The sequence below is a fragment of the Solenopsis invicta genome, chromosome 4 (genome assembly GCF_016802725.1).
Source record: "Solenopsis invicta isolate M01_SB chromosome 4, UNIL_Sinv_3.0, whole genome shotgun sequence".
Lineage (NCBI taxonomy): Eukaryota > Metazoa > Arthropoda > Insecta > Hymenoptera > Formicidae > Solenopsis > Solenopsis invicta.
In genome coordinates, this window is record NC_052667.1 from 12,484,314 (window position 1) to 12,499,963 (window position 15,650).

General features: G+C 34.8%; 1 protein-coding gene across 10 annotated transcripts in view; it reads right to left on the reverse strand.

The window, feature by feature from the left end:
* The window catches only part of LOC105196676 (potassium voltage-gated channel protein Shab), a 747,097-nt gene that overhangs the window by 330,390 nt on the left and 401,057 nt on the right, over positions 1-15,650 (reverse strand). The gene's annotated exons all lie outside the window — the stretch shown is intronic.

A 15,650-nucleotide genomic window follows, 5' to 3' on the forward strand; every position in this document is an offset into this window, starting at 1 on the left:
CCTAACCTAACCTAACCTGTCCCTGTCCAAAAGAGGATATAATGCAGAGGTGTAGGATACCTATAGTGACAATATAATGTCAAAAGGTTTCTGTCATCACAGACTATTTACAGTGGTAAGCTGTACTTTTATTAATCATTTACTGTCAGAGGCGTTTATCGTGAGCTGACTATCAACCCTTTTCAGGTACACATGTGTACCAGGTACACATGTATACCGTCTTGAAAGGGTTAATTAATTATCAGAGGCGTTTATCGTGTGCTGACTATTATTAATTAAATATCAGAGGCGTTTACCGTGGGCTGACTATTATTAATTAGATATCAGAGGCGTTTACCGTTGACTGATTATTTTTAATTAATTATCAAAGGCGTTTATCGTGTGCTGACTATTATTAATTAAATATCAGAGGCGTTTACCGTGGGCTGACTATTATTAATTAAATATCAGTGGCGTTTACCGTGGGCTGACTATTATTAATTAAATATCAGAGGCGTTTACCGTGTGCTGACTATTATTAATTAGATATCAGAGGCGTTTACCATGGGCTGACTATTTTTATTTAATTATCAGAGGCGTTTATCGTGGGCTGACTATTTTAAGTTTGTATTTGCCCATCTTATAGGCAAACATAAGCAAACGAGAATAGAGAAACTATAAAAAATTTTTGCGTTTCATAAAAATGGGCGATGAGAATGAAGAATTCATTCCATATTGCCTACAAAATATTGCCATATTCATGTTCGACATGAAAATATAATTTTAGTATTATGTATTATATACATCATTTTCTAATGAAATGGCAATAAATGTGCTAAACATTTAGTCTGACTAACGTCAATCTCTTTTTGTTACTTGCAGCAAAAAGAGATAGCGTAGTGTCAAAGTGCAATGTATATTGCCAACACATTACGTCCTTATTCAACAGCAGAAACCCAACAGGTCGGACAGAAAATTGTTTCGCGTAAACTCATCCGCCTACAAGACGGCCGGAGCGTGCCTGTCGAAATATACGGTACTGAGTTGGGCGGTTTCGCTTGTTGAAAAGACAAGGATGAGTGCAGAACTCAAATGATAATGGATCTAAAAATATCGATATTATCGACATTTTTAGTTCCACTTAGTAGATGGCGCAGGACCGTCGGAGTTCGGCCATCACTCCAGCATCGCCTTAAAGTGCGTATGGGCACGTATAAAAAAATACGTGTCCTTTATTTTTATCTGTACTACAACATATTAAAAACTTGTTTTAATCTGAGGCGGACACTTCCCTGTGTTTCCTTGTTAGTACCAAGCCATTATCCGTGTTCCGATAACACGCTTTGGAAGATATACACTTCCGTAATTACGGTAAAGTCGAAAATTGGGTTGCTAAATGGATTGACTCAAAAGACAGATCATTTTTTTATCGCGGAATTCAACTTTTGCCAGAAAAGTTGGAAAAAGTCATAGCTTCCGAAGGCAAATACTTTGATAGAGGTATTCATACATTTTGTCATTGAAATAAATGTTCATATACACAAAAAAATAGCGGTTTTTAATACAATCCCCATGTAACGATACGCTCCTCCACCGTCCGCGCGCTTTCGTATTGCTCCGTCCACCCGAGCACCAAAGCCCCGTGCATGCACATCTTAACCTCTCGGCGCGAGCACGCAATAGCACGCACACCGCCTGTAGCGTTCCGCAACGCTCCTACTCTGCCCTGGCCGACCGAACGCGCAGATTGGCGCATCCAACCGCGCGTTTGGATATATAAGCCGGCAGTGGAAACACAGAAGTTAGATCCCTCTGGTTCTCCGACCCATCCAGTAGTCGATCGAGCATTGTCGATCGCTCCCCGAAGACAAGCATTCTCGTCGCCATCCTCGGCCGAATATTCTCGATCAGTCAACTCCGATTGAGCATTCTCGACCACCGTCATCCTCGAGTACCCTCGATACTACTGAATTCCGGGTCGCTTTCGTAACACAAATATCAACAGGGCATCCGCGCCCTGTCGATTGTAAGCCCTTTTTGTGTACTTGTCGTACGATTTTTGTCGTACTTGTTGTACGATTTTTATTCACCGATTTATTCAACATTGAATAAAGGAAACATTTTTGCTTCAGTGTTGCCTAAAAAAATTGTACAAAGCGTAACAAAACGCAAATTAAAGGTAAAAATCCACGCTTTTGAATGCTATAAACTGCATTTGTGTGCAATTTTTATTTCACGCTGTACAACTTGATAAAATTATTATAAGATTTTGATATTTGTCGGTTTTTTTGTACGAACTTTGCAAAGCTTCACGGCGTGAAATAAAAATTCCACAAAAATGCGGTTTACCGCATTTAAAAGCGTAAATCTTTACTTTCAATTTGCGATTTTGTTGAGCGGTTTACGATTGTTATACACTGAATTATTTAACATTGAAGCAAAAGAGGCCATTTTTGCTTCAGTGTTGCCTAACTCAGTGAAAAAAAATCATACAAACCTCAACAAAAACGCAAATTAAAGCTAATGATTCATGCTTTTGAATGCTGTAGACCGCATTTGCGTACAATTTTCATTTCGCGTCGTGGAGCTTTGCAAAGTTTGTAAAAAATTTGAAAATTTGACGCATTTAAATCCGCGTAACTTTTTAAACAATCTGTAAATCGTTTAATGATTTATCAATCTCAAAACTAAAGATTTCAAGCTTTAGAAAGCTTTCTTTAAAAATTTTTTACGATTATTTTTAAAAAGTTACACTCTCTTGAATTACGCCTATTTCTCGGAGTCAGAATTGGTGATCCCTTAATTTTGCTGTCGAGTGCGTGCGTGCGTGCGTGCGTGCGTGCGTGCGTGTAATTAACAAATTCCAAAATGCCCTATAGTATTGTTACTAAAAAAGGATCGTTAGCTGCGTAGCGTCTGTAAAAAAATGTTACCTAGTATGTTAAGTTCCAAGTTCAATCCCTGAGAACGAAAAAATAACTTTTTTTAAACTTTTTTTTTTTAAATCCAGAATTTAAAAAATGTTGTTCGATTATTAATGAAAGCTGAACACAAAGGTATAAAAGTTGAAAAACTTATTTTAACGTTTTAAAACAGTCATTATAAAGTTCCATGGCATATATATTTTTCGTATTTATGAAAAATTTTAATTTAATTTATAATAAAAGAACATTTTCAAATTTCTTAATTTTTTTAAATAATATACATTGTACTATTATAATCAAAGACTATTTAAAAATTGTATATAATAATTTAAAAAATTTTTACTAAATTTTACACATAGTTCTATATACACTCGACAGCAAAATTAAGGTATTACCTATTCTGATTCCGAAAAATAAGCGTAATTCAAGACAGTGTAACTTTGTCAAAAATGATTGTGAAAAATTAGAAAAAAAAGCATTTTAGAACTTGAAATTTCTAGTTTTGAGATTGATAAATCGTTAAACGATTTACACATTGTTTACGAAGTTACGCGGATTCAAATGAGGATGTGTCAAATCTTAAAATTTTTTACAAATTTTGCAAAGCTCCACGATGCAAAATAAAAATTGAACGTAAATGAGGTTTACAGCATTTGAAAGCGTGGATCTTTAGCTTTAATTTGCATTTTTGTTGAGCTTTATACGATTTTTTTTCACTGAGTTATTCAGTTTTGAAGCAAAAATGGTTCCTTTTTTCAATGTTAAATAAATCGGTAAATAAAAATTGTACAACAATCAACAAATACGCAAATTAAAGATAAAGATTCAGGCTTTCGAATGCTGTAAACTGCATTTGTGTGCGATTTTCAATTCACGTGAAATAAACTTGCAAAGTTTGTAATTTTTCCGCATCTTTACTTTTATCTGTATGGCTTTGTAAAAAATCAGTATGTTTTTAAAGGCAATATTAAAAGTGTATGTAGAATTATTAAGGTATAAAATGTGTTTTGAAACATTTGATTTATCATTTTTGTTGATTTATTATGTTCGCTCTTTTTTGGAGAGTAACTGTTGATGATTCTTTAATTTTGCTGTTGAACACTTAATCTTTACTGAAGTCAATATTTAAACTTTGTGAAAAAAAAAAAAATTATAAAACGATCTTCCAGGGCTTATCTTAAAGGGCGAAAACTTTAAAATAATTTAAAGGTTTCCTTTATCTAAGTTGATTTTTTTGAAGATTCTTTTATACTAGGAAATAAAAGAAGTTCAGGAAAATTTTTAAAAATCAAAAATTTGCAAAATCAAAAATTTTTTATAATGCAAAACGTTAAAAATATCTTGGATTGTTTTTTAATTACTAAATCTTTATAAAAGGTTTTTTAACTTTCGACTTCATGATAATTTAAATGGAAAAAAATTAGCAACTTTTTAAATTTGGAAAATTTTTGATTTTAAAAAATTTTTCTTGGATTCCTTACTTTACTTTTTAATGTAAAAGAATCTTTGAGAAAAATCAACTAAAATAATCAAAAGATTCTGCCTTTTAAAATGAGCCTTGGAAGATTGTTTTATAATTTGGTTTTCATGAAGATCGAATATCGACTTCAGCAAAGATTAAGTGAGCGTCCAACAGCAAAATTAAAGGATCACCAACAGTTACTCTCCAAAAGAGAGTATAACATGATAAATCAACAAAAATAATAAATCAAATGTTTTAAAACGCATTTTACAGTTTAATGTTTCTACATTTACTTTTAATATCAATTTTGAATACATATACTGATTTTTTACGGACAAAAATAAAAATGCGGCAAAATTTATTACGAATTTAGCGAGTTTACTTGATGTGAATAAAAAGATCCACACAAATGCAGTTTGCAGCGTTCAAAAGCGTTTAAAAGCATAAATCTTTATCTTTAATTTGCGTAATTGTTGAGCGTTGTACGATTTTTATTCACCGATTTATTCAACATTGAAGAAAGGAACCATTTTTGCTTCGGTGTTGCCTAACTCAGTGAAAAAAAATCGTACAAAGCTCAACAAAAACGCAAATTAAAGCTAAAGATCCACGATTTCAAATTCTGTAAACCTCATTTGCGTGCAATTTTTGTTTCGAGTCGTGGAATTTTGCGAAGTTTGTAAAAAATTTTAATATTTCACACATCCCCATTTGAATCCACGTAACTTCGTAAATAATGTGTAAATCGTTTAATGATTTATCAATCTCAAAACTAGAGATTTCAAACTTTAAAATGCTTCTTTTAACATTTTTTACGATTATTTTTGACAAAGTTACACTGTTTTGAATTACGCTTATTTTTTAGAGTCAGAATAGGTAATCCCTTAATTTTGCTGTCGAGTGTATATTAATAGATAAATGTCATACAAATACTACATGGGCTGAAAAGTCCCGGGATTTTTCAGTACGTGGCGCCATTAGAAAATGAACATGATTTATTTTGAGAGGTTCATCTGTCACTAGTTTATGTGTGAAGTTTCATGACATTTCGTTTATTCGTTTACAAGCTGTTTAAGTGTCGCTACCTTCGTCTTCATAAAAAAAATGAAAAAACAGGAATATTGCATATTGATCAAACATTGTTTTTTGATGGGAAAAACTCCTGAACAATCAATGAAATGGTTGAAAAAATGTTATCCCGCATCTGCTTCTTCGAGAACAACAGTTTATCGATGGTTTAGTGAATTTAAAATATGTCGCACAAACACCGAAGACGTACCTCGCTCTGGAAGACCAAAAGAGGCTACGAATCCGGAAATCGTAAAGAAAGTGCATCGAATCGTTCTGAGTAATCGTAAAGTGAAGTTGCGCAAGTTAGCTGAGGCCGTTGGCATTTCAAAAAAACGGGTGTGATACATTTTGCATGATATTTTGGATATGAAAAAACTATCTGCGCGATGGGTGCCGCGTTTGCTGATCGTCGACCAAAAACAGCAACGCGTTGATGATTCAACAGCCGATTTGTCGTTACTGCAGCGTAATCGAGCGTACTTTTTTCGACGTTTTATGACGATGGATGAAACGTGGATCCATTATCATACACCTGAGTCCAATAGGCAGTCTGCACAGTGGCTGAAAAGCCACAAAAGCCGATCAAAGTGGCCAAAAGGCCAGCGCTCGACCAGAAAGGTTTTGGTATTCGTTTTTGGGATGTGCATGGCATAATTTTCATCGATTACCTGCAGAAGGGAAGAACAGTTACAGGAGAGTATTATGCAGCGTTATTGGACAAACTGAACGACAAAATAAAGAAAAAACGGCCCCATATGGCGAAGAAAAAAGTTCTGTACCGTCACGATAACGCACCGTCACACACGTTGAAAGCAATGGCCAAATCGGACCAATTACGATTCGAATTTGATTCGAGTGGGGAAATTAAGGGATCGAAACATCGAAACTAAATTGAGCCGCGGAGGGTGCGACTAACCTCGGGGTTTTTATTACTCCCACCCTCAGTTGGATGAAAAACGTACGTCAAACTTCCAGAAAGGTCAGCGGTATCCTCTGAAGGCTTAAGCTATTCCGGAACAGTCTCTCTTGAACTCTGCATATTCGTCTGGTGACCTCCTTTATCTTGCCGCACTTTGATTACTGTGCTGTAACTTATACTGATCTTAACGGGGAGATGAGGTTAAGGCTCAGGCGTCTCATGAATTCTTGTGTGCGTTTCATATATAACCTGCTGATAGACAAACGTCTCACATCTTTATCGTACGCTGGACTGGCTTTCCTTGGATGACTATCTTCGGTAAGAGCCTATCTTTCCTGCACCCTGTTCTTCAGCATCCTCACCTCTATCTCCCCTCCTTACCTTGCTTCCGATTTTCGCTTTGTTAACAAGCTTAGGAACGCCTCTCGTGCCTCTCCTCTTAACCTCGACCTACCCTCTTGTCGCACCTCAACTTTTGAATATTCGTTCCTCTACACAGCCGCATCTTTCTAGAATTCCCTCCTGATCAACATCAGGCAATCTGAAACCGTACAAATATTCAAACGAGAACTCTTCGATCATCTAAGAGACAACGCACTGCCATACCATAGATCGGGAAGATAAGTACGCGAACCTTCTGTTAATTTATCTGTCGCTATCTTTATCTCTATCAATTCATTCTTTTTGCTCTGCGCTTACTTATTTGTAATCTTTATTTTATTTTATTTAGATTCGTTTATATTATGTTACGTTACTTTATTTTATTTTATTTTGTAGAATTCAATCTTGCTTTTCTATTTTGGTTGGCGCCAGTATTATTTAGCTCAATTTTTTTGCGATAATTTTTGTTATTGTATTGAATCACTTTATTTTTATTTTATTTTATTTTTTATTTTTATTTTGACTAATTCTTACTCAGCGCCTGTTATCTTCCTATTTTCTTTTATTTTGACAATATCTTTTGTATTTTCCATATGTACTCATAATCTTAGTGTTTTTAGAGGGCATGTCCTAGAACGGTAATAATGCTTTTTCTGTCTTTCTGTCAAGCGGTCTCTTTTCCTCTCGAGCTATCCTGTTCTGTTTGAAGCTGTGACTCATCAAACAGTATTGCCATGTCGTCTCTTCCGTTTCGACTCGTCAAGCTGTGTTGCTGATGTTACAAGCGGCGCACTATTTTCACTTTCTTCTCAACTAAACTATAAATAATTGTAAAAAATATAATTCGTGATACATACGTGTGTACAATTATTTATTAATATACAATGTGTTAAGAAAAAAGGTAACATATTTTGATAGCAAGTGATATTGATCAAAAAAAGAAGAAAAGGTGTAATTAGCATGGGTTCTCAGACTAATATCTTCAAAGATACAAGCTATTTTGTTATTTGAGCTCTTTGTCATTTTCTTATTAGTCGTGTCATTTTTAGAATATAATAAACAAAGGAATAGGCTTGTAGTATCTATTGCGAACCAAACGTAAATATCCGGAGAGAGAAATAAAATTAGAATGCGTGATTTGAAAGAGTGCGTGATTCTCTAAGACGTCGGGCTGAAACATGCGTGAAAGTGAATGGCACTCACATAAAACAACTCCTCTAATGCCGAGTCAGTATTAAAATTTTTTGTTTTTTATAAAAAAAGAATTTTTATTTTGTTATCATACATTCAGGTTCTTTACTTCAGTTTGTTTTTATGGAAGATACATGATAACGTTTCATATTAAAATAAAAATTGTTTCTTTAGCTCTTTATGTTCATTTTTTAACGCACCTAGAAAAAAGATATGCCCATTGTATTCCACTCTCTCCTCCTCCATTTATTATATTCTAAAGATGACACGACTAATAAAAAAATGAAAAAAAACTTAAATAAAAAAATAGTTTGTATCTTTGAAGATATTAGTTTTAGGACCCATGTTAATTAGATCTTTTATTATTTTGATTAATACTACCTGCTATCAAAATATGTGACCCTTTTTTTCAACACCCTTTATAAAGAATTATATATAAAAGTTAGTAGAAATTTTCTAAATTGTTATATACAATTTTGAAAACGTCTTTGACTAAGTATGTTATTTAAAAAAAAAGTAAGAAATTTGAAAATGCTCTTCTAAATATTATAAATTAAATTAAAATTTCACAACACAAAAGTATATGCCATGAAACTTTACAATGACTGTTTTAAAACATCAAAATAAGTGTTTCTATTAGGAGTATAAATAAGTTTCCGCCGTTTCACATAGAAATAGCGCCACTAGTATGTTATGGTTGAAATTGTCTGTTGTAAAACGTTATATCGTAAGGTTGAACATCTGGCAACAACATAACCTTAAAATATTAACGATTTTGTATCAGCATCATATATCTTTTTTCGTGCGAAAATATCGAGTTTTGAGCCGAATAAGCGTCATTTGCGGGAGCTTTTGATTTACTTCTTTAATTTAAAGAAATCTGCAGCCGAGGCGCATCGATTGCTTGTAGAAGCATATGGTGAGGCTGCCTTAAGTGAGAGAAGTTGCCGTGAGTGGTTTCACAAGTTTAAGAACGGTGAATTTGACGTCGAAGACAAAGAACGTAGCGAAAGGCCGAAAGTGTACGAAGACGCGGAATTGGAAACATTATTAGATGAAGATTCGTGCCAAACGCAAAAAGCACTTGCACTCACATTAGAAGTGACTCAACCAGCAATTTCACATCGCTTAAAATCATTGGGAATGATTCAAAAACAAGGAAACTGGGTTCCATGTGAACTGAAGCCGAGAAACGTTGCACACCGATTTTTCACATGTGAAATGCTGCTTGTCAGGCATAAACAAAAGGGTTTTTTGCATCGTATAGTCACTGGTGATGAAAAATGGATCCACTACGATAACCCAAAGAAGAAGAAATCATGGGGACTACCTGGTCATGCTTCAACATCGACAGCCAAGCCGAACATTCATGGAAAAAAGCTCATGTTGTGTATTTGGTGGAATCAGCTTGGTATCGTGTATTATGAGTTGCTCAAACCGAATGAAACCATTACTGGAGCTCTCTACCGAACACAATTGATGAGATTAAGCCGAGTACTCAAGGAAAAACATGCCCACTACTACTCCAGACACGATAGAGTTATTCTTTTGCATGATAATGCTCGTCCACATGTTGCGGCGCCGGTCAAAACCTACCTGGAAATACTCAATTGGGAAGTTTTACCCCACCCGCCGTATTCACCAGACTTTGCTCCTTCTAATTACTACCTGTTTCGATCAATGGCGCATGGCCTGTCTGAGCAACACTTCACATCATATGAAGATACAAAAACTTGGGTCGATTTGTGGATAGCTTCAAAAGATGAAGCATTCTTTCGACGCGGTATCCGTATGCTGCCAAAAAGATGGGAAAAAGTAGTGGCTAGCGATGGACAATACTTCGAATAAAACATTAGGTACCGTTCTTTCACAATAAATGCCCAATTTTTGATAAAAAACGGCGGGAACTTATTTATACTCCTAATACTTTTCACATCTTTTGTGTTCAACTTTCATTAATAATCAAAGAGCATTTTTATAATTCTTGATTTTTAAAATAAAAAATTTAAAAAAAGATGATTTTTGCTCTCAGAGATCGAACTTGAAACTTTCAGCATACTAGGAAACGTTTTTCCACAGACGCTAATACGCAGTTAACTTGACGATCCTTTTCGCGGCACGCGATGCTCATTCACACTGTAGGGTTGTTAAGTCACGAAAATGTAAGAATCTAACAGTTGTATAGGTTTCCTGGGCAAAATGAAATACTGCCACTCTTCGGACAACATGATAGAATAACACTAAATCATCGAAACTTAGATCGAAAGCTTAAAAGAAAAGATTTTGTTTACATAAAATTATATGCATATGTGCACGCGAAATAGAGTGTCATTTTGTGTACGTTCGAAAAGACCGCTCTTAGCGCTATTTGTGTTTTCTATCTCTATCATTCATTAAATGTAAACAAGGATAAAATGATGCAAATAACGCTAATAACATCTCTTTGAACATTCTTCATATTTGTTAACATTCATAAAACAAAGATAAAAAAATACCATGGGCAACTCGAATGAATTTTTTTGAGCGCACACTCTAACATGAATGCCGACAATGCCTAGAATCTCTTTATGTCGCCAGCGACGCTGTCGTAAAATCTAGAAACTAATTTTGTAGCTAAAAGCGTTCTGTTTATCATTGTACACCTTTATTTCGAGTGCACGAACGCATATAATTTTATGTAAGCAAAGACTTTTTTTTAAAGCTTTTGATCTAATTGTAAGTTTCGATAATTTAGTATTATTCTATCACGTTGTCCGAAAAATGGCAGTGTTTTGTTTCGCCCAGGAAACCTGTACAAATGTTAGATTAACTGATATTGTTATGGCTTGACAGCTCTACGGCGTGGAGAAGTGCAGATGTGAGTAATTATTGTTGTACTTCTTAATTTTCTTGTTGTTATTAACATTAAATTGACTTTGGGACTCTAGATTAACATGTCTATTTTAATTCTGTAAAAGCATTTTTAATTCCGTAAACCCAATTCGAAAAAATCGTTTGCAAAAAAAATGTTCGTAATTTCGTCAGTCCAGCATCCCCTAAATTGTGAACAATTGAGCGCACGTGTACCATACTTATAGAGACATATTTAATTATTTTTGGAAAATGGGAATGTCGAAAAATAACATTATCATATATCATTGAATTGGTAATAGAATAAGCTTTATTTTGTTTATAAAAAGAAATAAACGTTTTGAAAAACAAGTAAGTGATGGAAAAAAATACAAAAAAAATTCAAATTGAACAAGAATGCTTTCTACGTTCGCAGCTAGGTCTTTGTGCTTGTATTGTTTGTGTGATTTTACATACTTTCCTTAAGTTCGATGAACTGCGCGCCGAATTAATTTTCAGTCATGACACAATTTTAAATTGAACAAGATTAAGCAATATTACGTTATTAAATATTAACCCTTTTCCCCCGTAAAAAACTGTAAAAAAATTATTGCAAAAAATATTACCTCATCTAGGGTTTGAACTTGGGACCTCCCGAATCTCCGGTACGGGTGTCTTAGCCAACTCGACTACCGAGGCTGTGATGATATTTCTCTCAATCAATTATGAGTTAGAATGTTTTCCAAGGCAGCGTGACTTTAAAGTAGTAGAGAGAGATATTTTGACCGTTGATGGATCAATGCAAATTGAACAAGAATGCTTTCTGCGGTTGCAGCTAGGTCTTTGTGCTTGTACTGTTTGTGTGATTTTATATACTTTCCTCAAATTCAATGAACTGGGTGCCGAATTAATTTTTAGTCATAACACAGTTTTAAATTGAACAAAATTAAGTAATATCAAGTGTTATTAAATATTAACCCTTTCCCCCCCTGAAAAAACTGTAAAAAAATTATTGCAAAAAATATTACCTCAGCCAGGGTTTGAATCTGGAACCTCCCAAATCTCCGGTACAAATGTCTTAGCCAACTCGACCACTGAGGCTGTGATGATATTTCTCGCAATAATCGACTATGAGTTAGAACGCAAAATATCATTACAGCCTCAGTGGTCGAATTGGCTAAGACACCGGTACCACAGATTCAGGAGGTCCCAGGTTTGAACCCTGGCTGAGATTATATTTTTTGCAATAATTTTTTTACAGTTTTTTTAGGGTGGAAAGGGTTAATATTTAATAATACGTGATATTACTTAATCTTGTTCAATTTAGAATTGTGTTATGACTGAAAATTAATTTGGCGCGCAGTTCTTGAACTTGAGGAAAGTACATAAAATCACACAAACAATACAAGCACAAAGACTTAGTTGCGACTGCAGAAGGCATTCTTGTTCAATTTGTATTAATACAGCAACAGTTAAAATATCTCTCTCTACTACAAAAACAATAATTTAAAAAATTTTTTTGTTATAGTTATAAAGTACTCTTTAAGTCATATAACTTTCCTTCAGAACATTTTTATATTACTTATAGTTTCGACGATATGCACTTCGAAAGGAAAAATACCGATTTTTTTCAAAGAAGTGTTTCACTCTCTAAAAGTAAGTTTAAGCGCGTATAAAAAAATATGTGTATCCTATATTTTGATCTGTACTACAACATATTAAAGGTTTGTCAAAATCGGAGAAGGACACTTCTGTATGATTCCTTGTTAGTTTAAAATGGCATTTAGAACTCTCAACAAATATCAATATACTATAACAAATGTCATACTTATTTCAAATACTAGGGTAAGTCAAAAATTATCCGCAATTTTGCTAGAACGCGTTTTTAAGTTTGTCACACTACGTTCCGAGCAGGCAAGTTGGCACTACTAGGGTCCTACAATCAAAGCTGGACCTTGATCGCATCAGTTTGTTTACCATTTTGAGTGTGTAAATATGACCACTCCGCTAGAAGTTTGCACCAAGGAGAGTTGTAATATGATTTTTTTCGGAAGGAGTGAAAGGTTCTGAAATTCATTGGAGGCTTTTAACACAATACGTCGGTTTGCTAGTATCAACTCTTGACTTTACTGAATCTTTTCGTCGGTGGTGGAAGTTGACGGGCGTCCTGCTTTTTCTTCGTGTATCACACTTGTGCGTCCACCTTTAAACTTTTCGATTTATTCACATACACTTCTGCGTGGCATTGTCTCCGCATTGTGTTGAAAGCCTTTGATGAATTTCAGCATCTTTCACTCTTTTCGACCAAAAAATCGTATTACAGCTCTCTGTTTCTCCTTGGTGCAAATTTCTAGCGGAGCGGCCATATTTACACGCTCGTAGCGGTAAACAAACTGACGCGATCAGGTCCTGCTTTAATTATGGGACCCCAGTAGTGCCAGCTTAAAGCCTGCCTGCCCGGATCGCAATGTGACAAACTTAAAGACGTGTTTTAGCAAAAGTGAGGATAATTTTTTACTCATCTTTGTATATATTTGACAGTCCTTTTTTACAAAATAAGATTACTGTAAGGTGCAAATTACACACAGAAACAACGTAGAGTTTCCGAAATTTGGCTTAGAAGTTTAAAATAAAAGATTTGCGTGCCTGAAAATTTGTGTACACAACGATGATTCGAAAGGTTCCGTCCGGCGTCCCACAGGGTTCCATTCTTGGTCCACTCCTTTTCAGTATTTTTATAGCTGACGCTACACTGCTACCACTCTCGTCTCACATGTACTTATATGCCGATGATGTGTTACTTGTCAACTCGTTTCATAGCACTAACTCGCTTGGCATACGGTCCCTCCTAAACGCTGATCTCTAGATAATTTCTGACTGGTTGCAGGCAAATGGTCTTCACTTAAATCCTTCTAAATCCTTTCTCATGGTCGTCGGCTCCTCTCAATTTTTATTCCGCACTCCTCCCCTCACCGTTTACTTAAATTCGACTCCCATTACCTCCCCTCCCTCTGTCAAAATCCTGGGCCTGCACGCAGATCCTCTATGGTCTTTTGAAACCCATGTAATGATCAAATGCAGAGCTGCGTACCTTCGTCTTTGTCTACTATATCCTTTACGAAATGTCTTATCTATTTCACAGAAACTCCTCGTCTCCCAACTTCTTGTTCTGTCTTTATTCGATTACGTAGATGTTGTATACATTCCCGCATTAACTAAAAACCTCTTACGCAGAATACAACTTATACAAAACTCCTGTTTGCGTTTTGTGCATGGCTCCAGGAAATTCAATCACATTACGTCTCTTTTTGCAGCCTCTGGATGATTAAATACCTATCAGAAATACGTGTTTTGAGGCACTTGTGCTGCCTCGTTTTTAATGTACTACATAACAACACTCCTCAATATCTTCGTGAGCGGTTACATTTTTGCAGTGAATTTCATTCTGGCTCGTCCTTTAGTACAAAATTTCAATCCCTCTTGTCCTACCCTGTTTACAGATCGTCCAGATTCTAATCTGCGTTTTCATATGCTGCTGTCAAGCACTATAATTTGCTGCTACCATATATACATTTTTCCTCTTCTCTCCAAGCATTTAAAACTGCCGCTTCTAAGCATATCTTACTGCACTATTAGCAAGCCACTATTCTGTATAGCATTATTAATATTTCTGCATTCTTTGATTTGCGTTTTGTACTTTTATTACTTTGTATATCGCTACTATTATTATTTTTGCGTTCTTCGACTTGTGCCTTGTACCAACATTACATTACTTTATACTTTTTGTTGTAACGATTATTTCTCGCGTCTAAGCTTATCTCGTGTGCAACTATCACTATTCTGCATGCCTTTAATATCGCCTCAGCGCTTAAATTGAGCTTTATACTGTTACTAGCTTGCTTTCTATTTAGCTACTATGGTATTTTGTAGACCATTACTACTATTACCTTTGTGCTCTTCGTTTTGCACTTTTTACTCTTATACTCATCTTATATTACATTACACTTTTTGAATTGCGTCTCATACTTGTACAGTACTCTTAGTGTCATTAGTACCTTGAAGGCTCAGGTTTTTATACAGCAGTCTTGTTGATACTTTGCCTTTTGATGTGCCTGTAATTTTTTCCAAATTTGCCATGCCTCTGCTATTGTACTTACTTGCACTTTAATAAAAATAATAATAATGTTGAACTATGGTAAATAGAACAATTATTGTAGGATACAATAGGTGACCGATCTTGCATTAGATGGCGCTAAAGTTGAAAAACAGGGATAGATGATATTCACGAGTACGTTGGAAAAAGAGTACTAGCCTACTCGTCTAGCGCTATTCCCCTTACCCTTCGCCCCGCGCACGACAACGTGCCGCTCGACTCTCGCTAAAAAAAAAATCTGTAATATCAACGTTGAATAAATTTGAATATGACTTTAGCATCTCCTTAAGTACAAGATCAAATAATAAATTATTAGTAAAACCACTTGCTCATCCTATTAGTATTTTGTGTCTGAGCTCTATTATTAGATCTTCAATGTTTTAGTATTTTATTAGTACACACGCAAATATCGAAGTACTTGCGTTAGTACTTCAGATGTCAGAAAGAATTACTAAAACTACTAGTTATTACTCATTTTACAGTAGTTGAACTACTGGAATACAAAAATAAAATACTAATTGTCAGTAATAAATCACGAGATCTCACTAATAAATTATTGATAAATTAGTAATACCTTTTTGTAAGGATATCTTTAATATGTCTAAATGCAAGAAAATTCTAAACAATAAAAAATAAAAAAATATAATTTAATAACAATATACTGTGTTTTCTTTTAAATCAAATTAATTTTTTAAGTTTACTTTTTGTCTAACTATGTTCCACCACTTTTCTTCTTCCATC